Source organism: Simochromis diagramma, unplaced genomic scaffold (assembly GCF_900408965.1).
Source record: "Simochromis diagramma unplaced genomic scaffold, fSimDia1.1 OVJJ01000753.1, whole genome shotgun sequence".
Lineage (NCBI taxonomy): Eukaryota > Metazoa > Chordata > Actinopteri > Cichliformes > Cichlidae > Simochromis > Simochromis diagramma.
In genome coordinates, this window is record NW_024387523.1 from 19,978,526 (window position 1) to 20,006,455 (window position 27,930).

General features: G+C 42.5%; 1 long non-coding RNA gene across 1 annotated transcript in view; it reads left to right on the forward strand.

Annotated features, from left to right (window-relative positions):
* LOC120727208 overlaps window positions 1-15,153 on the forward strand; it is a 15,627-nt gene extending 474 nt beyond the window's left edge. The window contains exons 2-3 of the long non-coding RNA XR_005694457.1: window positions 7,665-7,667; window positions 14,896-15,153. This is a non-coding gene — a long non-coding RNA (uncharacterized LOC120727208). The remainder of the gene's footprint in view (window positions 1-7,664; window positions 7,668-14,895) is intronic.
* The last annotated feature ends 12,777 nt before the right edge of the window (window positions 15,154-27,930 follow it).

The window sequence follows — 27,930 nt, forward strand, 5'->3', positions numbered from 1 at the left end:
TCTGAAGCGTGATCATCGAACAATCAAGCGTTTCATTCAAAATAGTCAACAGGGTCGCAAGAAGCGTGTGGAAAAACCAAGGCGCAAAAAAAACTGCCCATGAACTGAGAAAAGTCAAGCGTGCAGCTGCCAAGATGCCACTTGCCACCAGTTTGGCCATATTTCAGAGCTGCAACATCACTGGAGTGCCCAAAAGCACAAGGTGTGCAATACTCAGAGACATGGCCAAGGTAAGAAAGGCTGAAAGACGACCACCACTGAACAAGACACACAAGCTGAAACGTCAAGACTGGGCCAAGAAATATCTCAAGACTGATTTTTCTAAGGTTTTATGGACTGATGAAATGAGAGTGAGTCTTGATGGGCCAGATGGATGGGCCCGTGGCTGGATTGGTAAAGGGCAGAGAGCTCCAGTCCGACTCAGACGCCAGCAAGGTGGAGGTGGAGTACTGGTTTGGGCTGGTATCATCAAAGATGAGCTTGTGGGGCCTTTTCGGGTTGAGGATGGAGTCAAGCTCAACTCCCAGTCCTACTGCCAGTTTCTGGAAGACACCTTCTTCAAGCAGTGGTACAGGAAGAAGTCTGCATCCTTCAAGAAAAACATGATTTTCATGCAGGACAATGCTCCATCACACGCGTCCAAGTACTCCACAGCGTGGCTGGCAAGAAAGGGTATAAAAGAAGAAAAACTAATGACATGGCCACCTTGTTCACCTGATCTGAACCCCATTGAGAACCTGTGGTCCATCATCAAATGTGAGATTTACAAGGAGGGAAAACAGTACACCTCTCTGAACAGTGTCTGGGAGGCTGTGGTTGCTGCTGCACGCAATGTTGATGGTGAACAGATCAAAACACTGACAGAATCCATGGATGGCAGGCTTTTGAGTGTCCTTGCAAAGAAAGGTGGCTATATTGGTCGCTGATTTGTTTTGTTTTGTTTTTGAATGTCAGAAATGTATATTTGTGAATGTGGAGATGTTATATTGGTTTCACTGGTAAAAATAAATAATTGAAATGGGTATATATTTGTTTTTTGTTAAGTTGCCTAATAATTATGCACAGTAATAGTCGCCTGCACACACAGATATCCCCCTAAAATAGCTAAAACTAAAAACAAACTAAAAACTACTTCCAAAAACATTCAGCTTTGATATTAATGTGTTTTTTGGGTTCATTGAGAACATGGTTGTTGTTCAATAATAAAATTATTCCTCAAAAATACAACTTGCCTAATAATTCTGCACTCCCTGTATTTTGTGGAGGACTGGTTGTTCAGTACATCCCATACCTCTTTAATTTGGAACAGAACCTGCTCCAGTGCTGGTTAGGTCTGCAGCATAAGTCACAATGGCAGTGCACCTTGGTACGATGTGAACCACCTTCACATCGTACCAAGGTACAACCTAAATCATGAATGATATCAACTGAAAGCACAACAGAACTAAGAAATTATAGTACCATTAATTAAATTACAAGAAATCTTAGAAAATTCTTAAAGGAAAACAATAAGATTGTTTATTACCATTTGCGTTATAGCACACTGTTGTCACTGTTTGTGTTCTACCACAGGGTAAAAGTAAATATTCTGCTACACCTACTTTTTTATTTAGTATTGAGGCTGCCCACTTCTTGAGCCCCTCTGGTTTGCATTGTTCAGCAGTGCAGTAGTGCACTCAGGGAAAGCTTTTTTGTTTTAGGCCAACTAGTGGGCTGCCTAAGGAGTCACCAGCTCAAGGGTTACCACAGAGATGGAATAAATATTAAGCAATTAATTTTATCTGCTCTTCAAAGTCTGCTGCTTGTGTTCGCTGCACCCTGCACACTGTTATAAAAACTTTATTTCCAGTGCGCTCCATTGCCAGATGGAAGCAGTGCACAACCGGTATGTGGGCTACTCTTGCCGGTCCATCAGCCAGTCGCAGAGAAGAGCAAAGTCAAAGCACCCAAAGAGCTGAGTATTTTCTTTGAGGTGTTTTTTACACTTCTCCCATTCCTGGTGCTCTCAGCCTTTATTCTGACCACTTGTCAACCAGTCAACATTAACACTGACGCTTGTCATTTGGTTCTGCTGACACACAGTCAGGATATTTAAAGACGCGTGGGAGCCCATATGGGCAGTGTTGGGGAGTAACGGAATACATGTACCCGCCGTTACGTATTTAAATACAAAATATGAGTAACTGTATTCCGTTACAGTTACCGTTTAAAAAGGTGGTATTTAGAATACAGTTACTTTGTTGAAATAAATGGATTACACGGCGGTACTTCCCCGTTTCATATTGTGGCGGGTCAGGACTGTTTGGGTTTTGTTTGACAGCTACGTTCTGTTGTTCCAGGTGGCAGCGTTACGGTTGCCATGGTTACAGGGTGACGCTCTCTCTCTGCGTGTTTCCTGGGTGAGAGAGCGCCTTTTTGTTGTTGTTGTGCTAAGCTAATAGGCAGAATGCTACAAGTATAGCTCTAAAGAATGTAGCATCATGGGCAGTGTAGTCCGTGCTGCAGGGAGAATGGACTGCCATACACGTTATGTGTCTGTGAGCGAGGGAGGGAAAAAAAAGGAAAAGTACGAGTTGTCATCGAGCAAAAACGGGAGCTGGAAGCATGTAAATATAATAATAACCACTGCAGCCAAGCAGAGTGCCTGACGAGCCCAGTTGTAAGTAAGCTATTAAGACTCGACTGTACACCGTGTTCGTGTTTTCCTCCCAAACAACAAGTTCCGTTGGAGCAGCCTTTCAACGCCTCTCTCTGTCTCTCGCAAGTAAAGTTGACCCAGACAACAAAGTAAAGCTATTTTTCAGCTACGAGCCGACAGGGACCCCGCCGTATTAGCCAGAGGTCCCTTTACTACGGTTCGGAGCCGCGAACCTTCAGTAACAGTAATAAATCACAGCAATAGTACATTCACGTAGTTGTAAACAGCATGATAATATATTAAGTAATCCAAAGTATTCAGAATACGTTACTCTCATTGAGTAACATAACGGAATACGTTACAGAATACATTTTGGGGCATGTATTCTGTAATCTGTAATGGAATACATTTTAAAAGTAACCTTCCCAACACTGCATATGGGGCAGGTGAAAACCCCCTCTGTCCACAACACAAAATCATGTACATGGAGACACATCTGTGTGATGATAAATTAAGAATTTGAGAATCATATATGAGTAAGCAGACTAATGAAAATATTAGAAGATTAGGATAACGTTACCCACGCTGCTATAAAATAATGATGCAGATAATACTGAAAGCCTGGGAGGATGAACAAGAATTGCGAAAAAGGAAAGATCATATTACTGATGTTCTGAGGAGCACATCCATTTTTGATACTGACAGCTTATGAACTAGAAATGTAGATATTTCCCCTAAAGTAAATGCAAAAGACACAGTTTATGTTCTTAAATTGCTGGGGGAGAAAAGAGCTGTGGAGGTTAATAAAAAAAATTTGAGAGCATGAGGGTGGGAATGGATGTTTGTATCTGTGTGTGCCTGTATGTCTGTGTCTATATGTCAGGTTGGGTATCAGACGCCACCTCTCTGGGGACATCTCAGGCCCTCCAAGGTTTGGAGGCCTATCTCCCCCCACCACTTCCCCTGCCAGTGGCGGACTCCCTCAGACATCGGTGCGTTGGTGGTTCTTTGTGTCTGGGGATGGGCGTCCAGGTACACACCGGCTCACTCCTTGGCGGCCGCTTATTGGGGCCTGGAGCCTGGGGCTCGCTCGGGCCACTTCGGAGGTGGGGTGCCCCCGGCCTCTCGGCCTGGGGCTCGGTCACAGCTGGCTGTTGGTTTTTGTTTTTTGCCCTTCTCCCCCGTCCCTCTTCTCAGCTGTTTCTTTCCCTCTTTCTTTCTCCCCTTCTTTCCTCCAGTCAAGTCTGTCCCGTATTCAGCAAGTGAAAATAAAATAAATAATAAAAGGTGAATCAAATGGACCATTACGGCAAGGCTGGGATGGTCAATTTGGTAAAGTAAATCCGTTGGGCATCTTTCTTTGCCTTTAGACAATAATTCTGATGGCAAAAGAGCCAAACGGGACAGGCAAAAAAAAATAAAAAAATTTGTCATTCCAGGAAATGATGTTTGCTGTCTACTGAGTTCTACTCACTTTCCTGTGAGATTATTTTAAAAAAACTAAAGGTTTATTTTAAATTTACCTACAGCTGAGTCTGTGAGATTTCTGAAAGCAAGTAAATTGCAACCCACAGATGTGGTGTTCATTATATCTGAGCGACAAGACCTATCAGAACCAAACCTTAACTCTCTGTCTGCACTTTTCTTCACCTCAGACAGGTGAGGCTTTACATACCGTGAGAGTTTTATAGTGAAAGGATCTGATACTCAGTAGCTGTCCAAAAGTTGAGATTTGAGCTCCATCACAGCTCAGACCTCAATCTTGGGACTAGTGCTGTCAGCCTTAATCTCGTTAAAATGACGAAACGCCATAAGCGCATTAACGCGGCAAATCTTTGTTAGCAAGTTAGCGTGCGTGGGGCTGGATGGCGCTAACGTGTTAAAGAGCTAACCGCGCTAACGAGCTAACCGCGCTAACACGTTGACCCCGTGCAGGCCCGCGCACGCCAACTCGCTAACGGAGATTTGTGTTAATGCAGTTATGTCATTTTAACGAGATTAACACTGGTAGCACTACTTGGGACATTTTTATTTTATTGTTATTAAAGCTTTAATTATTCATCTATATATTATTGTATCGTCATTTTGTCCAAGTACAAAAACATGAAATATGGCACCCAGTTGTATAGTAACAATCAAATCATATGTGCCGCAAGTTGCTGAGAAGATTATTATTAAAACACCAAGGGTTAAACATTATTTTATGAACAACACAAACTCTGGATTTGGGCTCATAATTATTAAAGAAGTAATAAAATGATTATGCTTGTATGTTCCTCATTAGGCACCCGTTCATGTCAGAGTGAATGAATAGTGGCATTGTAAAGCGCTTTGGGTGCCTTGAAAAGTGCTATATAAATCCAATCCATTATTATTATTATTCAATCTTATGGCCCAAAATAACTGCTCGTGTATTTATGCTTGGATAGATACAAATAATGAGTAATTGGTAATCCATTTATCTAACATACTAGTTAAGTTTATTATGATGCAAAAAAATATGGTCTATTACAGCTAAACATCTCTGCTTCTGTCTCATCTTTAAGGTTTTTAAAATTTTGTCCTTAAAGATAAATCTTGGAATTAAAAGCTTACTTTTTTTTTTTTTACATAATTTCTATATGTAAAAGGGAAAAGGGACCATGTGTTTAAGGCAGCCATTACTTTACTTTTACTTTACTTTAAGTATTTATTGTCATTGTCAGAGAACAATGAAATTGCGTTTGGGGCTTCCATACAACCCGTAAATAAAATAATGAAGAAAATAATAAATACCCCTTAAAACCCAAGTGTAAATATTTAACCCAGTGTGACTCCAGTACAATAAGACAATCCTTAGCAACAACATAAGAACATGACAAGTAATGTTCATAAGAAATTCAGACAAAGACCTGAGAAACATGACATGAGATATGATGTCAGATATGATAGTTATCTATTTAAGAAAGAGGGGGGGGGCAAGAGGGGGAAAAGAGAATAAAGATATGATGCACCAATGCAGACCAGTTCATTGCTATTAAGAAGTTGGATATGGTTATTGTCCGTGAGAGGGGGGCAGAGAGTTCAGGAGCCTCACAGCCTGTGGATACAAGACTGGTACACTGTTCTTTCAATGATCCTGGGTTTTACCTCAGGATTTTCTCTTTGGGACCTTTCATTTCTGTCTGCTCTGTTTCACATTTTAAGTTTGATCTAATACTATGCTTTGCCTTGGTTGCGCTCTCTTTCATATTTAGTATTTCAAGTTTTATCTGGCAGTGATAATGTGTGCTTTGTTCGCTGTTCTTACGATCATGATTACCTGGTTTATTTTCTTGACTTTCGTTGGCTTGTATTAGTTCCCTTATTTCAGTTATCAGCCCTTCCCTGTGTTCCCTGTTCCTTGTCAAGTCGTCATTGTCCCTGTTTGCGATTCCATAGTTTGGCATAGTTTGGTACTTCCTGTTTTATTTTATCTTCATCCTGTGTTTGCTTCTCGTGTCTAGTCTCCCTTGATTGTCAGCTGTTTTCCCACCTGCTGCCCATCCTCTCGTTATCTTGTGCATGTGTATATTGTTTCTGTCCTACCACTGTGCTTTGTTGAGTCATACTGTTTGGTCCTGCTGTGTATTCTCTTTTGGTTTGATTTCAGTTTCCCTCTGTCATCTGGATTTGCTGGCTCACCTGAATAAGGGCTCATTTTCATTTATTCCAATCTGTTTTTCTAGTCTGCATTTTGGCTCCAAAACTCCACACACATCATGACAATTATTAGCACAGGCTGGTGCGGCAATGCTGTGTTTGATCCTCAGCTACTACCAATGGACCTAAAATGTTGCAAAGAAAATCTCCTCCACACTACTACATGACCATCAGCAATTTGAAGTGCTTCTTGATACACTGAGCTACAGAGATTTAAGATTTGCATTTAGGTAAGTCCTTATCTTTCATCTCAGTGCAGCTTAAAGTTACAATACATTTTGTGACTACATCAGTCCTTTCAGTTTTGACACAAAAGTCAGCTTCGACTCTCCCCTGAAGGGTACACATGGACACAAACACAAGTGCACACTGACATCAATCCCTGCTGTGTGAGATGCAAGACAAGCCATGGGATGCAGTCGCCATGTTGACTCAGCCCAGGAAATGAACAGACTGACTGCCATCTCTCAGACACACACAGTCATGTTCCTACTGGCAACGAGCTACAATATTTCCAAGCAAATTTCAAACCCCAGTAATTAACTTTAAATTTTGTCATTACACAATATTCCCATTACAGAACATCCAAAACATAAATTGTAAATGTTTTCAAAACCTACTGTCTCAGTAGAGATTGAACAATAATCCACAAGAAGAAGCTCAGTAAGAGTCTATTTTCACACAAACTGAGCCCAGCTTCCATTACCTGCATATCGATCTGATTTCAAATTTAGCCCACTTGACAGTATATTGCATGAGCACTGAACTGGTTCTTATCTAAACAGTGCAGCAGCAAGAAGGTGGAAAACCTGTGGAAGATAAAAGGATCCTGCCCTGTGTAACTGAATGGACTATCGCTTGAAGCGTGTGTTTGCGTCTGCGTCATGCTCTCCATCAGAAAACAGGCTGTCAGGTCACGTCAGACCGGTGTGACATCCACAATGACGCTAGCATCCAGGGAGACTCTGCTATAAATGTGGAGCATGTTTGCGTGTGTGTGTTTCTATCGAAGGACCTAAGTGGAGGCACAAATTCAAAATTCATTATATTAAAAAAAAAATAGATGGATGCTTTCAAATGGGCTTTTGGTTTATTATTATCAAAGCTGACACGTGGCAGTAAATAAACTAGTTCTAGTTATTGATTTATTCAGCCATGCATGCAGGTCACCCCTCGGCAAAACACCCCCAGTACTGTTTGCCATTCTGTTCAGCCTGCATCGATCTCACCCCATGTATGGCAGAAAATTCTCAAATATTTCATTGCAATACTGCTACAGAAGGAACAGAGGCTACTGTTTACTTATTCATAAGAGGTTCTCACAGCCCCTGACACAACCCCAAAGGAAGTTGTTTCTCTTTCTAGTCTGGGACCAGGGACTTCAGGTATTATGCTGAGACGTCACACGAAATGCTGTAGTAACACTGTACTGCACCACCAAGTCACTTTAACAGTGATGACAATATAAACTGTTGAACTTGGCTGTAACTTTCTGCATGGATCATGAAAACAATGCATTCTTCCGAAACAGTCACTGTGCCCATCTTCAATTATCACAGCATTGAGTGTAATGGACACACTGGTTCACCATGTGGATCTCACCCCTTGCATCTTCTTAACCGTGAAATAGACACGCATGATTAAGTTGCATTACCAGTAGGGGGAGATAATGTAATTAAAGCCGACACTTGGCTAGTGACCAAGGAAGGTATAAAGTACATTGCAGACTCCTTCTATGCCAGAAACAATGAAGCTTCTTGGCTAATATGTATTTACATGTAAATGTGTTCGGAATGTCTCTTTAACCATATTCATGTTGTCTTGAAATAAAATATCGCCCCCTGCTGGTACTGCAACTTAAACCAGCATGTCCAATAAACACTGCTGTGATATTTGGTTGTTCCATCAGAGTTCATCACTATTAAATAAATAAATATCAATTAAGCTCTTTTTCATTGATCTGAGATGGCAAAAGGAAAATCATTATACAGTATTATAAATTAAAAGTGGAATTCTGAATTTATAGCCAGTATTATTAGTATTTTGAGGCGAAAACTTAGAATTTTTGAGAAAAGACAATAAAATGACATTAACATTAACATGACATTAAAAACCTTTCATATAATCAAACTGCCCTGCAACAAATTGGTGACCTGTCCAGGAAGTATCCCACCTCTCACTCTGTGGTAGCTGGGATAGGCTCCAGCCCCCTGCAACCCTCAATTGGATAATCGGAAGAGGATGGATGGATGTTATCAAATTAGAGTTCCTCAAATGTTTACTTCAATTCTGCATTGTCCTGATTCCTGGGTCCACACCTTTGCAATTTTGGATATAAAAATACAGTTTTCAGCTATATAAACGCACTGGCCCTACATTCGGAAAATACAGCAAAATATATACAACACAAAATCTACACCTTCGATAATAATAAAACAGTACTGTCAGTTATAACAGTTTTTACTCTCTAAATCGCTCCCTTAATGTTGTTCTATAAAACAGATGGGATTCAAGCCTAACATTATGGAGAAATCGTACTTTTTCTAAATTTCTGAATTTTTTAGGAAAATTCTCCTTTGGCTTAACATCCAGTTATTATTTGTAGTACAGGTGGCATTAAGGCGGTGTGTGCAGTTATTCTTAACACAGCCAGCAGTCTTAAATCAGTCAGGATGCTAGCCTCTTACGAACAGAATTCCTGAAAGAAAAATTAAAGGACATAACTGCCATATTATTAATGCTGTATTTTTTTAATTAAAATGTTGGTTGAATTGCAGCCAATTTATGTCAAATGGAAATTATACAAAATGTATTAGTTCCACAAAACAATGAGGAAAAGCACGCATTGATTGTCTATCAAGTAGAAGTGCACAAAGATGATATTCTGACCAGGGACGATCAGGCTGCAATCTGCCCTCCAGTGGATGGACTTACACAAGGTCCCTTTACTGTTTTCTTCAAGATTGTTTAACCGTATTTTGTGGGTCTTTGTTTGGGGTTTTTTTTTTTTTTTTTTGAAAATGTAAGAAGAGTGAGATAAATTTAGAAGTCGTGGGTTCTTTACTGGAACATCGTGTTGATAAAAACAGTGCTTTAAAATGCAGCTTTAAAAAAGAAAAAAAGAAAATGTAATCTGTCAAATATTATAGTTCTGGAGACTCCCCTGCTTTTTTGCTATTCACGCCTCCAGTTTTTGCAAACACGAAGGCACTACAAAACAAATTCACCTAAAGCATTTTGTTATTTCGTGTATTAATGAGCTCATAAATCCATAGTACAGCTATTACAGAATGCCAAACTTTTCATTTGAAGGCAACTCTAAGATTTTGTTAATAAGATCATTACTTTCAGAGCTTACAGATGTTCCACAGGAGATGATACATTCTCACTGGGTTACTGTGCTCGAGCTTCCCGTCTCATGGAGGTGTGGGTGCTGTCTGAAATATGTGACGTCATTGTAAAGTAAATCGCTTCACAGTGTGACTCACTGACTTTGCTGACTCCTCAGACATCCCCTTTTTGTCTCCCTCCTTCCTCCCTTGCTCCCCTTTGTGTTTAGGTGGCTTATTTTTCCCAATCTTTTCACGTCAACACCTGAATGGAAATACCTCAGAGCTCTGAATATGGATCAGTTTTGATTGCCACAGCATACATTCCAGATTTTCTATTATTTTTTTATTATTTCTCTGTTTGGATTCCCCCTGCTGCTGTCTTCTACTGTTCCCTCCATAGGCTGAAATATGACCAGCAGCTAGGATATAGCTAGGATATAGATAGATATATAACTGCATTATTTTTTACTGATCTTGTCACATTTTTACAGTTGCTTTACCCCAAAGCTGGTGCCTCCTAAATTAATTTTACCTGCTTCTTCAATTTTCCAGCCAACAGTCGTGATTAATACTTTGGCTGATATTGGGGATAAAGAGAATATCTGAGATTAGGAGGTATAAATGAGGATAAGAAGCAAGCAATATAAGCTCTTTTTTCTTGTCTATTTATTTGTTTATATTTTTTCCTCATCATGCAGGTTAGGGCTGGGAGGCTTTTCAGGGAAATAAGTGCGTACAGGGTTTATTTCTTTTTTTTTTTAGAGTCAGACCTTGGACTGACAATAATACTGTCAACACCCACTAATGGAATGATGATAATAATAATAATAATAATAATAATAATAATAATAATAATAATAATTATTATTATTATTATTATTATTAGTATTAGTATTATTCATTCGAATGAATGTGAGTGCGAATGGTTGTCTGTCCCTGTGTGTTGGCCCTGCGACAGACTGGCGACCTGTCCAGGGTGTACCCTGCCTCTCGCCCTAGGACAGCTGGGATAGGCTCCAGCGCCCCCCGCGACCCTGAAAAGAATAAGCGGAAGCGAATGGATGGATGGATGGATTATTATTATTATTATTATTACAATAATAATCTTAAAACTAGGGCATATAACCTACAGTTTTATAAAGAGACCAAATGCTGTCTCTGTAGGTCCTTCTAGCTGCAGGATTTCCATTTCTACTCTGCTCCATCACACTCAGTGAAGAGGAGCATGCAGCTGAAGGTCCACAGATCAGTTTGAGCTCATGAAGACTATTTGAGTAGCCCTCTCTCCCTGAGGCAAGGCTGAGTCAGTCATAACAACCATCTTTAGTATGAAACTGGTGCATGTTGTTGCTTCATGCAGAAATAATAAAAGACCAATCTCATGGTTTATGCAGGGAATCTTAAATCACTTGTTTGGCATGCGCATATTTCACCTACAAATGCAGGTGCAGTGCAAGCACACACTTGTGGCTCAACACAGACACAGACACTAAAAAAGTGCAGGAAAGGAGCAATCGATGGGTAATTAGCAAGCAACTTTCCGGTATATACACCATGTGTATCCTACGAGGGTCTGATTGGGATTTTTTGTTAATTCGTGTGCATTTCCTCAGAAAACATAAATTTAATTTGTATTTAGAAAAGCTCTTGGGATAACTGAAGAAAACTTAAAGCAACACATTTGAATTGAATTGAATTTGATTTGAAATCAGCGCGTATTTGGGGCCTGAAACCCCCAAATGAAGCTTTGCATTTAGTATAAAGTGGGTTTTGTTGCTCTCATCAACAGCCACAAACTCATTAAAGTAACTGTGCTAATAAAGCATGATAGTGTTTACCTGACCACTCCGTACATGACAAGGACGTTGCCGAGAAGTCCCACCACGCAAATAACGGAGTAGAGCGCCGTGATGGATATGGCTATGATTATACCCCCGGCGCTCCTCGCCGGATTCTGCTGCTCGGTGTAGTTCTGCAGCCTGTCGCTCATTAAGTCGCTCTCATCAGCCGGGAGGGTGACATTGAAGGGGATGACGGAGTAAAGGTCGGATAGGGAGAGCTGAGCTCCGGGGACCGTGTAAGGCTCCATGCTGCAGTGCTGCCCACTCTGTCCTCGGTGATGAAAACTTAACCGCGCAACAGTGAGAAGAAAGGCAAAGATTTAAACTGACACAGGAGGAAAAAAAAACTAGTCAGACTGGAGGGAAGAAGTGGAAAAGGCGAGCAGGAGAGTTTCCAAAAAACGTGCAGATTAGAGCCTCTGAGTAAGAGTTTTCTATCCAAACGGACGAAGAGTAAGTGCCCCCCCGGAAGCGGGCAGCTGCATCTGTGCGCTCTAGCTGTGTGGACACCTCTTATACTCTCGGAGACCCCCACCTCACAGCCCGGCAGCTCTCTAATACCCGTGCGTCGACGTCAAACCTGCTCATTTATATGAAATCACACTGGAATCAACGGGAATGCAAGGTTTGGGGTTTCCTTCTTTTAAACAGAAATAAAACTTTAAAGTTGCACAGAAAGAGAAACAGATTCAATCAAATTCCACTGATCTCGAGTAAACTGGGAACAGGGCACGTTAATGATACTGAAACTTCCTTTTAACCGCACTTTCAGTAAAGCCATTATAGAAGACATAAACACACGCTAAAGTTAGCAAGGTTGATGTGTCCGCCTACAGGTATGGCGTTATTTTTGTGCCACTATTCTGAGCGCACGTAAAAAAAATTTGAGCGCACGTAAAAAAACAAAAATAACGCCATAAAAGCCAGGGTGGGAACTGTCCTTGTCCTGATGTTTGCTGCTCTGCTGAGGCAGCGGGAGGAATAAATTATGCCTTCGGAAACATGGTACAGATAAAAATTAGAGATCAACTTTCAAATTCCCTGCTTTTTACATTGTAAAATTATACTAAAATTAAAAAGAGGCATCCATCCATTCACTGGGCTAACCAAGTGACTCAAACCCAACATGAAGGTCCTGGGTTTGAATCCCTGCGCCTGTGTGAGTTCTCTTTGGCCAATCTGACTTCTACTTACAGTCCAGAGAGATGAGCCGGTTACATTAGTTGGTGATTCTAAATTGACTGCAGGTGTGAAAGGTTGCCTATTGGTCTTGTGATAGATGCATGACCTGCCCCTGGTGTACCCTGCCTATTGCTCTGTGACAGCTGTGATTGGCTCTCGCCCTCCCACAAGGTTTTTTCTTAAACCTTGATTTATCCAGAACAACTCTTGAAATTGTCTGTAAGTACACTAGTTGTATTTATGCATACCAGTTTAAGACAATTTAAAATAGGCTTGAATTTACAATGCAGTTGATTATGGTGGTGGTTATAGGTTTACTTTGTCATACTGTTTTAAATGTAAATTTACTGGGTTTCCTACTATGCGTCTTCATTTATAACCTCTGTTTAGCTGACATTTTTTTGTCAGTTGAAATGACAGTATGAATGTACGCCCATCTGTCATAGCTTATTTCTTTCATGAAACACCAAAGTAAATGAGGCCAAATGCCCCTCTGTCATAGTTGGTTGCCTGTCCAGTCCTTATGCACTGGCGCTGACCCTAGTTTGGCCACTGCAGAGTGGATTTTCAGTCCAAATTCTTCCAGGTGGTGAGATACTTTATGCCAAGAAAAATATTTGCCCCGTTCAGGAGAGAACTGGCAAGAAATTCAAACTAGAGTGTTCTCAATTACATGACATGTAATGTCTTAGATACTCTAACAATTATCCTCCTACAACTACTTCTCATATTTTCAGATTCTAAAAAATTAAAATGCATCCCTCTGACTGAATCATTTTAAACGGGAATAAGTAGTGACTTTAATATTTAGAAAAAAAAATTCTAATTTTGATCTTGAGTGCCGTGTGTCTGGTTGGCAAACTGGAACCAAATGCAGAACCAAGAGACACTCAGAGAAATGTTTACAGTCTTTTTTGATTTTGTTACTATAGAGCAAAGGTAAACACTGGGAATGTCAGGAGAAAGCCCTCCAGGTCCAGAAAAGGCAGGAAATACACACGACAAAGAGAAGAGTGTTTGAGCCAATACAAAGAGCTTTTGGTGACAGAGATTAGTGTGGAGGTATGAACGTGCAGAGCTTACTTGCATTTCTATGAATGGTCCTCAGAGGAGTGAAGTGACAGCAGGGCTGCCTGTAACTCCTGATTTAGTGTTTCCGTCTGGCCGTTGGGCTGAGGGTGGTATCCTGAGCTGAAGCTTGCCTTGGTCTCCCAAAGCCATACAGAAAGTTTTCCAAACTTGTAAGACCAAAATTGGACACAATATCTACAGCTGGGATGTCAGACTCATCTTACATCGCAGGCCACACACAATCCATTTAGCCTCTTTTCCACTAGTACCTGCTCAACTTGGCTCAGCTTTTTAGGGTTTTCCATAGAGATGGACCGATCCAATATTATGTATCGGTATCGGTCCGATACTGATCTAAATTACTGGATCGGATATCGGAGAGAAATAAAAAATGTAATCCGATCCAAAGTATCACAAAATCACCTCACAAAACGCGCTACTTGGCGAAACCCAGCTCGGCACATCGGAGCAGTATGTGTCACGTGATAGAGCGGCTGTTGTCTGCGAGACCTGTCCGCGGTCTGTTGGAGCATTTGGAGCCTTGCCACATGCTTCCTAACCGCGGCATTTCATCTCGGCAAAAACTATCCCAGAGAAGTAAAGCAAGTGTGTAAGTTCATCCCTGAATGTTTGCATAGTATTTCCACGTTAAGCTTAACAACTGATATATTGAGCCACAGCTGGACTGGCCATCGGAGTTCCATATTGAGGTGAAAAGGAAGCGATTTGTCCCGTACTTCAGCTAGAATGAAAAAATAGACACAAAACTGGCTTTATTCTGTCTTTGCTGCGCAGTTGCATCTACTTCACTCATTCACTCCCCCTTCCTCTCCTGTTATTACTTCAAACATGAAACTGATCAATGATCAGCTGATTGGCTTTTCTGTCGCAAGTCCCGTCTTTCTTGTTTGTTTATCGCCCACTTTGCGCTAGAAAGAGGAGACCAGCAGATAAACAACAGCAGCACGTTTAAGCATGATCAGCTGTTGTTAGAATGTATTTAATATTACTTTCTAGTATCACCTGAGGTTTGCTGGAGGCATAGCTGTAAAAGCTGCTGGTCATGATATCCGTTTGGATATGTGGTGAGAGGGAAACATGAAGATGGAACCAGGAGATGTTCTTACTAAACGTCCTTACTAGAGCTGAGCAGGTGATGGAGAAACAGGTTTACCTTTTAGGTGACATTAATGAGTTGAAGGGAAGTTATGAACTGTTTCTGAGAGACAAATAACACCAGGATCCTTTTCTATGTAGCTGATGGCTGGTAACTGTGCAGGGGTGGGTCTAGCAAAGCTTTGTCAGGGGCCAGGTAGGCCATTAACAGGGAGAGGGGGGCACAAAGAAATATTTTTCTTTGTTATGCCATTTAAAAACTTTGAATAAATAATTATCTGAATCTTACAACAAAAGTGGTCATCTGATTAAATGTATAGAAATCCATAGTACCTTTTTCCTTTGGGAAGGTACCATCTGTGCAGTCTGCAATTCTGTTGAAGAAAGATGTTGAATCTATTTAATTAGTGTAGAAAAATAATTGATTTCTGTGCATTTGTTTTACATTTGCATGGTTCCCTAATATTTTTGCTGGGAGTTGGCAACCCTATTAGTTAGGTAGGTAAGTCTTTAAAATACCAGAATAGGGAGGATGGTGTAGGTTTAAATTTATTAGATTGATCAGTGTTGCTGAACTATAAAATGTTTTGGGTGGAGTGTATTTTTTGCATACAGGTATAACAGAATAGCTTCAGTCTCTTGTTTTTTAAAACTTGAGTATAAACTTATACAAAATGCAGCAAGATATTTATAAAAAAAAAGTTTTATTGATTACAAAATACGCTATATCGGATTCATATCGGTATCGGCAGATATCCAAATTTATGATATCGGAATCGGTATCGGACATTAAAAAGTGGTATCGTGCCATCTCTAGTTTTCCATTTAGTAGTAGTACCTGGTACTTAGTAGATTTTTTAGCTCCTGTTTGGCCAGGGTTCTCGTGACTCATCGAGTTAGTCATGAAATCAACTCATTCACAAAAATCACAACCAACAGTTTTGAAACCCGACAATGGGGAAAATGACTACTCACAAACCAACACCATGGTCCTTGATTCTGACAAAAAGCCCTAGACTGAGCAGTGGGTACACCATTGCCATGACGTACTCCATTGTTGTGTTATGTTTGTGTCACATGCAAATGATGTCACAGACTTTCAGATGCATTGCTATAAAGATCCCATTGACACTGAGGTGGTATCTGAATTGTAATGGAAAATGATTGAAACCGAGTAGAGCAGAGTTGAGCCAAATAGGTACAAGTGGAAAAGAGACATTTGATCTTTTGTGGGCCGGACCAAGAAAACTCCCTTTTCTGTGACTTTTCTTTGTCTGTGCAGAAAATTAACTGGACATTTAATCAATGAAATATCTTAATATAAGAAAAAAAATATCACAATTTCAATAGTGTGTCTCAGCTTTGCTACGTCATACAGAAATGAATGTCTAGTAAATATAATCTGTCAGCATGACTGAAGAAGCTAACAAGTTTCTTACAACATAGTGCCTGAAACGAAGCAGACGTATTGGTTACGGTGAAGGGCATGACTAGATATTCGAAGTTTTCCGGAGGCATGTTAAACACAGTTTTCCATTCGTTACCCTCATGGATGTGGATGAGGGGAAATGCATTACATTATGGAGGTCTATTTTAGTGAAAATAATTCCAACTGCGAAAGAGTCTTTGATATATTTTTCCATGTCCACCCTCTTAGGACAAGAGAAGTTAAATATTTTTTTGGTGGGTAGTGGAGCACCTAGGAGAAGGTCAATGGTCAATCGTATGAACAGTGTCTTGGGAATGAGAGTGGTTTGCCTTTATTGAAAACTTGTTGTATATCTGTATTGTTGTATTCCTGGGAAAATTAATGTGAGACCAGGAATGTAGTTTGTAGACTCAGAGCTAGCTGGGGAGGTAGGCTTTGTGGATTTGAAACAGTTTGACAAACAAATTGGTCTCTTGGGCACAATTAAAGGGCTGTGAAAGGTTTTCTTAAATTCCTCAATAAGCAAATCATAAGAGCAGGTGGAGATTGGAGTACATTGGAAAAAGGTGTCTGCCTAAGCTAGGGCCTTAAGTCATAGATAACCTACGACATAGGAAAGTTTAGCTGCTTCAGTAAAACTGAGGTTTTTGAAGGTGAGGCAGGTGCTTATGTACCTGCAGGAGCCTCAGTGGGGGGGTGGAGTTGGAACCAGGGAACCTGAGGAGGAAGTGGAAAATACCTCAGCATGAATTGCTTCAATCAATTCAATAAGCCAACCAAAGTGCTGGTTAGTGATTACATGTTAAGCTCTCTGGAAATGTGTAGCCACAGACTGATCTTAAATTATGGCCGCTTGTTTAGAGATGGCAATCTTAATTGGATATGCTTAGAATGCAAATACATCCTTGACCAGATACATAGATCTGGAAAGAAAAGTGGGGAGAAAGAGAAGGGCAAAGACACACAGCAGGTCAGACTTGAACTTGAACCATGCCTCTGCATTCCAGCCATCTGACATATGGCTGCCTGCTCACCCACTGAGCTCAATTGAAGCCTGCCATTTACTTCTTTTATACATGCACATCTTTTACAACTTTGTACCATACTAAATTTAAACACTAAGACTAAAAGCTTTATTTGTGGGAAATTGTCATTGAGTATTTTAGTTTTTGACTAGGCTTAATCAGTGAGTAGGATGGACGTTAAATGTACACTGATCATTGGGTGATGTTCATCTACCACTAAAAGTTTCTGTTTAACATGATGTTGCCATAACATAGGACATGGTAAGATGGAAGTTTTGAAGTTTTGAAATTCTTAACTCTACGTTTCAAAGAAATCGAAAAATGCGAAAAATGTGTTCAACATCTGCATTGATCTTCTCCTCACTTTAATGTCGCATCTCCGAATGAAAATAATCTTTGTCCTGGCTGCCTAGATCTCTAATGCACACATCTATAAGATCGATCAGCTAGAAGTTCAGAAACACAGCAATTGCAGTGTGATCTTCTAGGAGAACTGGGGTTCATTGATCATGGATAGTTTCCATTTGCTCATCTGATTGCTCTGTTACCCCCACTGGGAACAGAAATGCTTAGATCCTACCTGTTCTGGAATACACAGTAGATAGGTCATTAGATGCTTCAGATCAAGCTTTCATCTTAACCCCTGTATCCTGTCACACTGTGTTCTTCACTTTCCCAATCAATCTCTACTATAACCACAGAGATCATGAGTTAGCCTCCTTTGACAGCCTTTTCAGAACAGAATACATGTATAATGGTCATCACTTTCTCCTCCTCTGCAGACAGCCCCTGCTTTACCAAAGATTGAAACTGTCTATATCTCCAGTAAGCCTTTGTATCATTTACCTAGTATTGAGTTTTGCTATCTGTAGTACACTTTCCATTTGTTGAACAGAGCACAGCCCTTTGCAGTGACACCGTCTCAATTTTTAATTACCTTCAACAGAAAATAACTTTCCAACACAGATTCATTACCTTCTGTGCACATGCATTTCTTCTTCATGTCAGAAAATCTGTCTTCACCCCGTCGAAATAATTAAGCAGACACTGTGACACAGAATATCAGAATTTTTATCTCCACTTTTTCGTAATATCATACAGTCTCTGAACTGAACAGTCATTTGCTAAAACACCCAGACTGGATTGTTAAAATGGCCGGGAAAAAAAACACTCTATTCACTCCATTTGGAACTGACCTACGGACTCTGGATGGATCCTAAAACAATAAACTTAAAGCTCAATTTCACATTTAGACCAACATTATTATGTTGATGCAGAAACAACACCAACACAGGGGCATCAAAAGAAAACTCTACAAACAGCTAAGCAACAATCACAGCTTCAGCTCCTGTTAATGATTTGTCGCTTACAATTTTACGTTTAGCAATTATCTTCATAGTTGTCTTGAGTGCTATTACATCCAGTTTTTGATGAGCAAGAAAGTGAAGGCCAGTATAAACACAAATTACAACATTCTTCAAGCAGAAAGTTTAAAAGATAGATGAAGCTCACAGGTCTAAAAAGCGAAGGCGACATAGAAGGACCTTTAACCATTTCTTTTTATAATTGCCCTCAGTGCCTTTGACCTGAGAAGTTAGTAATCAGTTTCCTCCAGCGTGTGTTTGCTCCACATCCAAGTCATCTTCATTGTTATTATGCTAATCCAGTTGATGGATGCTGGTCTTCCAGGTGTTGTTCAATAAATTAGATTCATACAACAGAGTGATGTTGCAGTTTAGCTAACACCTTTGGGTGTCGCCAATAACAGTATTTTTCTGAGGTTACGCAGAACTTTTGCAACTTTATACTTAGGGGAACATGCAGATATTTAAATATTTAAAAGAAAGAACAAGTGCAGCAGGCACTTTGAGTCCATGTCAGAGCTCAGTATATCACTTTTCCCTTTTGCTCTTGAAACAGAGAGACATTGTGTTATACAGACTCAACAGCCTGCAGGCAGGTTCACTAAAAAAAAAAAGGTAAACATTTCAAGTTACACCTTCATGCCAGGATAGCTCACATGCCTTGTGGCATTTAGTGTTTTTTGTTCTTTCGTTTTTTCATTTCCTTTTTAACTTCTAAATTCTTGCCAGGTTGAGTTTGAGAGAAAACAGCTGAAGTATCCATTACAGACTGGTCTCAAATTTAGGACTGAGAGGAATATTTTTGGATGTGATTTTATAAAATCATGTTGCCAATAAATACATGCACAGTAAGACTGTACTCTTACTGTGCAAGTAAAAATATGTTGGAAAAAAATACAAACGTATAAAGGTTTTTGGCATGAGGCACCAGCACGAGGATGTGAATCAGCAACCACTTGCAAAACTGAAAACAACTCAAAACATATGGGAGAAAGAGGGGGATGGGTGGTGGTTAAGGAGGTAGAGCAGATCATCTACTAACTAAAAGTTGGTGTTTTGATCCCTGGCTGCTCCTGTCTATAAAGTATCCGCGAGCAAGATACTTCACGCCGAGATAAGTACTGTTCTGTCACGGTCCGGGGCAGCGGCCGTGTGGAGAGTGGAAGGAGGACTCAAAACGCAGCACTTATTCAGGTGTGAGGGTGATTTATTGATAATATCAAACACAAAGTGGAGATGGCAAACAGAACTAAGGACGAACTAAACTGGGATAAACTACACAGAGGAGTGGCAAACCTGAACATGAAGGGAGAACAGCAGGGAGAGCACGCAGAGGATTACACCAGGTATGAACACAGAGTACGCAGGGTAACTCAGAGGATGAACACAGACGACGCGACGAGGAGCAGAGGAAATCACACACTATAAGTACACAAAGAGACACTGGGAAATCACACACAGGTGGGGGAAACAGCTGGACCTGATTAACCTGACGAGACAGGGGAACACTAACACCAGGGACCAACAGAGGGAGCACAAACCCAGAACCCAGTATCTAAAATCCCAAAACACAAACCATCCCAAAACAGCCCATGAATAATAAAGAGAATAATAACAATAAAGAACACAAACATAAAGTCACTGAGTCATGGCCGCAGGACCATGACAGTACCCCCCCTCCAAGGGCTGGCCCCTGACAGCCACAAAAACACACCACCAGACTCGGGCGGGCGGCAGGGGGCCCAGGACGGAGGGACCGGGCCACGACCAAAACGAAGGCCCCAGAGTCCCAAACAAATGTTCACAAAAAAAAACTCACAGGGGAGCAGAGTCCAAAAACACAGTTCAGGCGGCCGGCCAGGGGCCCGATAACACAGGAGGCCAGGATGGGACAGTTCAGGAGGCCGGCCACGAAGAAGGCCGTGGAGGCGCACAAAAGGTTCAGGAGGCCGGCCGTGCGGAAGGCAACGGCGGCCACTCAGGCGAAGAGGGTCCGGGGGCCGGCCGTGCGGAAGGCAACGGCGGCCGCTCAGGCAATGGCGGTCCGGGGGCCGGCCGTGCGGAAGGCAACGGCGGCCGCTCAGGCGAAGAGGGTCCGGGGGCCGGCCGTGCGGAAGGCAACGGCGGCCGCTCAGGCGATGGCGGTCCGGGGGCCGGCCGTGCGGAAGGCAACGGCGGCCAGTCAGGCAACGGCGCCCGGCCAGCGGTCCAGAAAACGGCCGTTTAGCTCCAGACCCAAACGAGGCTGGGCCAGGCGAGGCTGAGGGCACGGAAGCCGGGACCACAGCAGGCGGAGATGATGATGCAGACACGAAGGCTGGACCAGACGAGGATGCAGACACGAAGGCTGGACCAGACGAGGCTGATGAGGATGCTGAAGCTGAGGCTGGACCAGGCGAGGCTGATGAGGATGCTGAAGCTGAGGCTGGACCAGGCGCAGTGGGTGAAGATGAGGATGCTGTGGCCGAGGATGCGGACACGAAGGCTGGACCAGACGAGGATGCAGACACGAAGGCTGGACCAGGCGAGGATGCAGACACGAAGGCTGGACCAGGCGAGGATGCAGACACGAAGGCTGGACCAGACGAGGCTGATGAGGATGCTGAAACTGAGGCTGGACCAGGCGAGGCTGATGAGGATGCTGAAGCTGAGGCTGGACCAGGCGCAGTGGGTGAAGATGAGGATGCTGTGGCCGAGGATGCAGACACGAAGGCTGGACCAGACGAGGATGCAGACACGAAGGCTGGACCAGGCGAGGCTGATGAGGATGCTGAAGCTGAGGCTGGACCAGGCGAGGCTGATGAGGATGCTGAAGCTGAGGCTGGACCAGGCGCAGTGGGTGAAGATGAGGATGCTGTGGCCGAGGATGCAGACACGAAGGCTGGACCAGACGATGATGCAGACACGAAGGCTGGACCAGGCGAGGATGCAGACACGAAGGCTGGACCAGACGAGGATGAAGCCGGACCAGGCGATGAAGAAGCTGTAGCTGAAGCCGGGCCAGGCGAAGCTGACGCTGTAGCTGAAGCTGGGCCAGGTGAGGACGAAGCTGGACCAGAGTCAGGCGAGGATGAAGCCGAGGATGAAGCCGGACCAGGCGTGGATGAAACCGGGCCAGGCGTGGATGAAACCGGGCCAGGCGAGGATAAAGCCGGGCCAGGCGAGGATAAAGCCGGGCCAGGCGTGGATGAAACCGGGCCAGGCGAGGATGAAGCCGAAGCTGGGCCAGGTGAGGATGAAGCTGGACCAGAACCAGGCGAGGCTGAAGCTTCAGGCTGAGGCGTGGCAGTAGCAGGTGGTAGCGCTGCAGGTGATGGTACTGCAGGAGGCGGCGCTGCAGCCACAGGTGGAGAAGCAGCCACAGGTGGAGAAGCAGCCACAGGTGGCCGGACGGGATCCTCGGGCCCCCCAGCTAGCGAAGCAGGAGGCTGGACGGGCTCCTCGGGCCCCCCAGCAGGCGAAACAGGAGGCTGGACGGGCTCCTTGGGCCCCCCAGCGAAAACAGCCGCAGAACCAGTAGGCACATGGGCCTCTGGCACACGTACGGAGGGCTGCAGCTGCGCAGAGCACTGACCCTGCTCAGGCAGTGACAGCCCGGTGCAGTTCACAGCCGGCATCTTGGCCTCCAGGGGTCCAGAGTAAGCTGAGGGCAGTAACCCAGCCTCTGGGGAAGCCCCGGAGTGAGTAACAGTCACTAACGTTGCCAGCTGTTGAGTAACAGGTCTGTAGCGAAACAGTTTGTCTCCCTGCCCAGAAACAGCGGTGGAAAAACAGTGCGAAAATTGTGGCTCAGCCATTACCGGAACTGTGGGCTGTAGCGATGCTAGCGGTGGTGGTGGCTGAGTGGCTAACCGGAGCGGCGGCAGAACGGGTAATTGAGCCCTTAGGGAGGCTAACGGTTGAGCCACAGACCTGAGAGCTTGTGGCCGGACACAGAACTGAGCCGGAGAATGGTGATAAAGTCCTGGCTCAGAAGGAGCGGCAGAGAAACAGTCTCTCGGTTTTACAGAGGGTTTGTAGACGCCCACTTGCGAAGGGTCCGTTACCACGAAGGTAGGTAAGCTATCTACACTGTCTCTCATCCCGCTCTGAATAGCCCCAGAAAACAGAGTCCCGGAATCTGGGGAAGCCAGAACATGTCGCTCGCTCACCGCCTCAGGCTGCTCGAAAGTAAAAGCAGACGGGGGGTGAAGTCCGAGGTCCAAAAGAAGAAACTCCTGCTCCCACGAACAAAGCGAGCCCAAAAGCCATGGGAGACCGGTCACCAGACGCTGTAGCCGCCTCTCTATAGCGCGCTGGGACGTGCCACCCGGGTTTTCCAGCCACAGGTCGATGAGCTCCTGTGTGGCATCGATTAGATTCTCCCGTAGCTCCTTGGACGGGTTAAGCGCTGCTGGGTCCATGTCGTGGTCGCGTCGTACTGTCACGGTCCGGGGCAGCGGCCGTGTGGAGAGTGGAAGGAGGACTCAAAACGCAGCACTTATTCAGGTGTGAGGGTGATTTATTGATAATATCAAACACAAAGTGGAGATGGCAAACAGAACTAAGGACGAACTAAACTGGGATAAACTACACAGAGGAGTGGCAAACCTGAACATGAAGGGAGAACAGCAGGGAGAGCACGCAGAGGATTACACCAGGTATGAACACAGAGTACGCAGGGTAACTCAGAGGATGAACACAGACGACGCGACGAGGAGCAGAGGAAATCACACACTATAAGTACACAAAGAGACACTGGGAAATCACACACAGGTGGGGGAAACAGCTGGACCTGATTAACCTGACGAGACAGGGGAACACTAACACCAGGGACCAACAGAGGGAGCACAAACCCAGAACCCAGTATCTAAAATCCCAAAACACAAACCATCCCAAAACAGCCCATGAATAATAAAGAGAATAATAACAATAAAGAACACAAACATAAAGTCACTGAGTCATGGCCGCAGGACCATGACATGTTCAGACTTAAGCATAGAGACAAAGTGCTTGTGTGAATGGGTGTGTGAGCCATGTTGTTAGATTTGTATTGTTGATTGTCATTTATACTTAGAAATATTTACTCATATATGGTTAGAGTTTTATAATCAATGTCATGTTGGTAGAGGTTTGATCCTTAGTAGTCTCTGGAGACTCTGTGTGCCTCCCAGAGCACTCTGGCATGCATACAGAACTTAAGGTCAGAGGAGAGGTTATATCTGCTCTTACTGATTTATGGTATAGGAGGACACCTACTCTATATCTGGTTAAGTATAAGAGCCTTTTGTTTAGATGGACTGCTAGACTCCTGGCACCAGCTTTGGGGGGGTCTTCACAGGTTCACGTTCTGACACACACACACACACACACACACACACACACACACACACACACACACACACACACACACACGCGCGCGCACAGACAAGGTACTCTTTGTTTGTATGTAGACGTCATATGTTAATGAACCTATGTATATTCATGTAACCTCAATAAAAGATCAGTGTTACGGGGGAGCGGACGAGGGCGAGTGGGGTCAAGCGAAGGAACGGCGCTTGTCGTGGTTCTCTCCCTCATATATGGTTAACACAAAGAACTTTGCCTACTTGGTGTTCAATGCTTTTGCTGTGTAGTTGAATTGTCTTGAACGTTCCAGCGAATAGGTTTAAGCTACAAACCTATCACATGTTATACTCAGTTAGAGTAGAAAAGCAGTATATAATAAGTGGTCCATATACCATTTAGTTATGGAAGTCATGTTGCCAGGAAACGGGACGTGAAATTGCTGTCAGAAGAGCATGAAAGTGCTCAGACAGCAGCTACCTACTTTTGTAAGATGATTAGCTACGTATCACTGAGTAGTTAAAGCAGAGCAGAACTTGCAAGACTTGAACACAACATACAGAAAAACACTGAATATGATACACTACCTTGATTATTAATTGTGCTGCTGCTGTTCATAACTGCAGAACTCAGAGTGCAAAGTTTAGATCAATTTTACAAGGGAAAAGTGCGGCATATACCATGTCTATTACCTATAGTTTCCTTCCTTTAGAAGGCATAAATGAAACTGGATTCACAGATTCATTTTGCTGGAGTATTTCAAAATATCTTAACTTCTTGCCTGGAGACATCAATAACACAACTATAATTGCATGATGTAGATCATTTGGATTTGTTATTCAATTTACCAGCTCACTTACTGCCAGATACATGAATAAAGATGTAAACAGACTTGTACACATACCTACAGTATTGTATTCTACCTTTGCATGTTAGCATGATGAAACATAGCTCAATCAGATCTAATGGGTTTATGCCAGCATTCATCAAGACTGAAGGAGGGTGTGACAAAGTGGGTGAGAAGACCATTTGTCTACATTCTTAGTTAACATTCTTGTTTTGATTTAACCATTTTCACATGTAATCTGCAATAGGCAAACATCTACTATCCCGGGTTTGTTTATGTTCTGCACTTTTACAGATTATATAATATAACATCTTGGTTTAAATCAATTCATACAAGTTTGTTAAGTTAACATGTTATTTATTTCAACTGTTAATTTGTATTGTTTTGAACTTACCTTTACCTACCTGTCTTCCAGAAGCAAAAGGAGGAAATGTAGTTCTACTTCCTGCTTTATACCTTCTGGGTTCATCTGAGGTCACAGGAAGGGACCAAGTGCAGGAGGGGAAGAATTCTTATAATTTAATAAAGTTGATTTTAAAGGGTTTATAAAGAAATAGAGTTAATGTTGTGATATGTATTGATTACACCAGAGTTTATGTTGCCAGTCAAGAGGAGTAGTAGAGGATGAATATAATCATGTTCATCTCACCTACCTACTGAATGGAATAGTCCAGAGGAGAAAGTGTTTGATTAAGGGGACTATTTAAGCAGACGAACTCAGGTGTTTCGGAAGAAGGGTTCAGGTCAGTGTAGCTGTGTGCAGTTTGACCTTAAGTTCCGTTGATTTAAGTTCAGTTATGTTTATTTGAATTGAGTTAATTATAGAGTTGAGTTTCTTATTTGTTTCTTTGTAAATATTGTTTGGGCCACAGAATGGTGAATAAATCACTTGCTACACTGGACAGCATCAGTCTCCTGCACTTCTTTGACCGCTTAAGTCGAGTCCTACCACAGAGGGCGATAGACAACATAGTTTAACAGCGGAGATAATTGCACATTTTCAGACTATCTCTCCAGGATACATCGATCTTGGTTTGACAAAAGGTCAATAAACACAGTGTTTTTTGTGGGTAATGCTGAATGTAAGTGGAACATGAGTACCCAACAGGGAAGCTTTTAATTCCAAGTTAAATGGCATTTTCAGTTCTGATTGAATCCTAGATCAATCTAATACAATCCAACAGTCATTTATTTTTGAATCAATAACTACACTCCTGTGCATCCATCATGGTTTTTTTAATGAACATCAAAAATGATCAATATGTCCCACTGCACATGTTGGCTGTTGCACAGTTGTATTGGGAGTTCTACTCACTTTTATGTGCCATATAATCAGTGTTGGGAAGGTTACTTTTAAAATGTATTCCATTACAGATTACAGAATACATGCCCCAAAATGTATTCTGTAACGTATTCCGTTACGTTACTCAATGAGAGTAACATATTCTGAATACTTTGGATTATTTAATATATTATCATGCTGTTTACAACTACGTGAATGTACTATTGCTGTGTGATTTATTACTATTACTGAAGGTCCGCGACTCCAAACTGTAGTAAAGGGACCTCTGACTAATACGGCGGGGTCCCTGTCAGCTCGTAGCCAAAAAATAGCTTTACTTTGTTGTCTGGGTCAACTTTGCTTGCGGGAGACAGAGAGAGGCGTTGAAAGGCTGCTCCAACGGAACTTGTTGTTTTTGGAGGAAAACACGAACACGGTGTACAGTCGAGTCTTAATAGCTTACTTACAACTGGGCTCGTCAGGCACTCTGCTTGGCTGCAGTGGTTATTATTATATTTACATGCTTCCAGCTCCCGTTTTTTGCTCGATGACAGCTTGTACTTTTCCTTTTTCTCCCTCCCTCGCTCACAGACACATAACGGGTATGGCAGTCCATTCTCCCTGCAGCACGGACTACACTGCCCATGATGCTACATTCTTTAGAGCTATACTTGTAGCATTCTGCCTGTTAGCTTAGCACAACAACAACAAAAAGGCGCTCTCTCACCCAGGAAACACGCAGAGAGAGAGCGTCACCCTGTAACCATGGCAACCGTAACGCTGCCGCCTGGAACAACAGAACGTAGCTGTCAAACAAAACCAAAACAGTCCTGACCCGCGACAATATGAAACAGGGAAGTACCGCCGTGTAATCCATTTATTTCAACAAAGTAACTGTATTCTGAATACCACCTTTTTAAACGGTAACTGTAACGGAATACAGTTACTCATATTTTGTATTTTAAATACGTAACGGCGGTACATGTATTCCGTTACTCCCCAACACTGCATATAATAAAAATGTATAAAAAGGAAAAATGTGACTTACACTGACAAATAGCTAGAGGTCTGTTTTCAGACTCGGGCTCAATGACAAATGGGAACTTTCAGGTTACATTTGGAGCGCTAGGTGATGACTACCTTTTAATTCTCAAAACAAATAATACACATTAGCCTACTCTACACTGTGCCTAACAAAATCGGGGTGTAGGATTTAGAATTAGGATTGAGATTTTGAGTTCCCTCTTATTATTTATTAAAACATATTTTGCAGTAGAAACTTTAACCTTTCATAATGAGTGTTACAATTCATGTTAGTTTTGGGTGTTATTAAAGTTAAATTAAGCTTTCAGTTTCATTTGTCTCCATTGGTAAATTGGAAAAAATGAATAAGGGGCTGCACTGCTAGTTTTGCTTTTTCTCATTTAATAGGTGACGAATGTGCCATTTTGAAAAAGCCACTAGAAATCATTTCATATTTCTCCTCAGTATCTCTGAGTATTCCTTTCAAATAAATATGACTTTTTATGAGGAAAACATTTTGAGCCACATAATTAAAGGAAAGCTGTGCTGATTGTTCTAAACCATATGAAAAAGTAGTTTCTATTATTGGGATGTTTGGGACAAAGACTAAAGTGATCTTAGAAGAAGTGCCTGAAGGAATTTAACCGAACTCTGTGGGTGAGTTTTACAAACAGTTCAGGGAGTGACATCTTTTTTGGCCTGAGCCTCATCTCTTCAGCAGGTTTGAGGTTAGAGACTAGATTAGCAGCTAGTAGAATAAAAACACCAGAATCA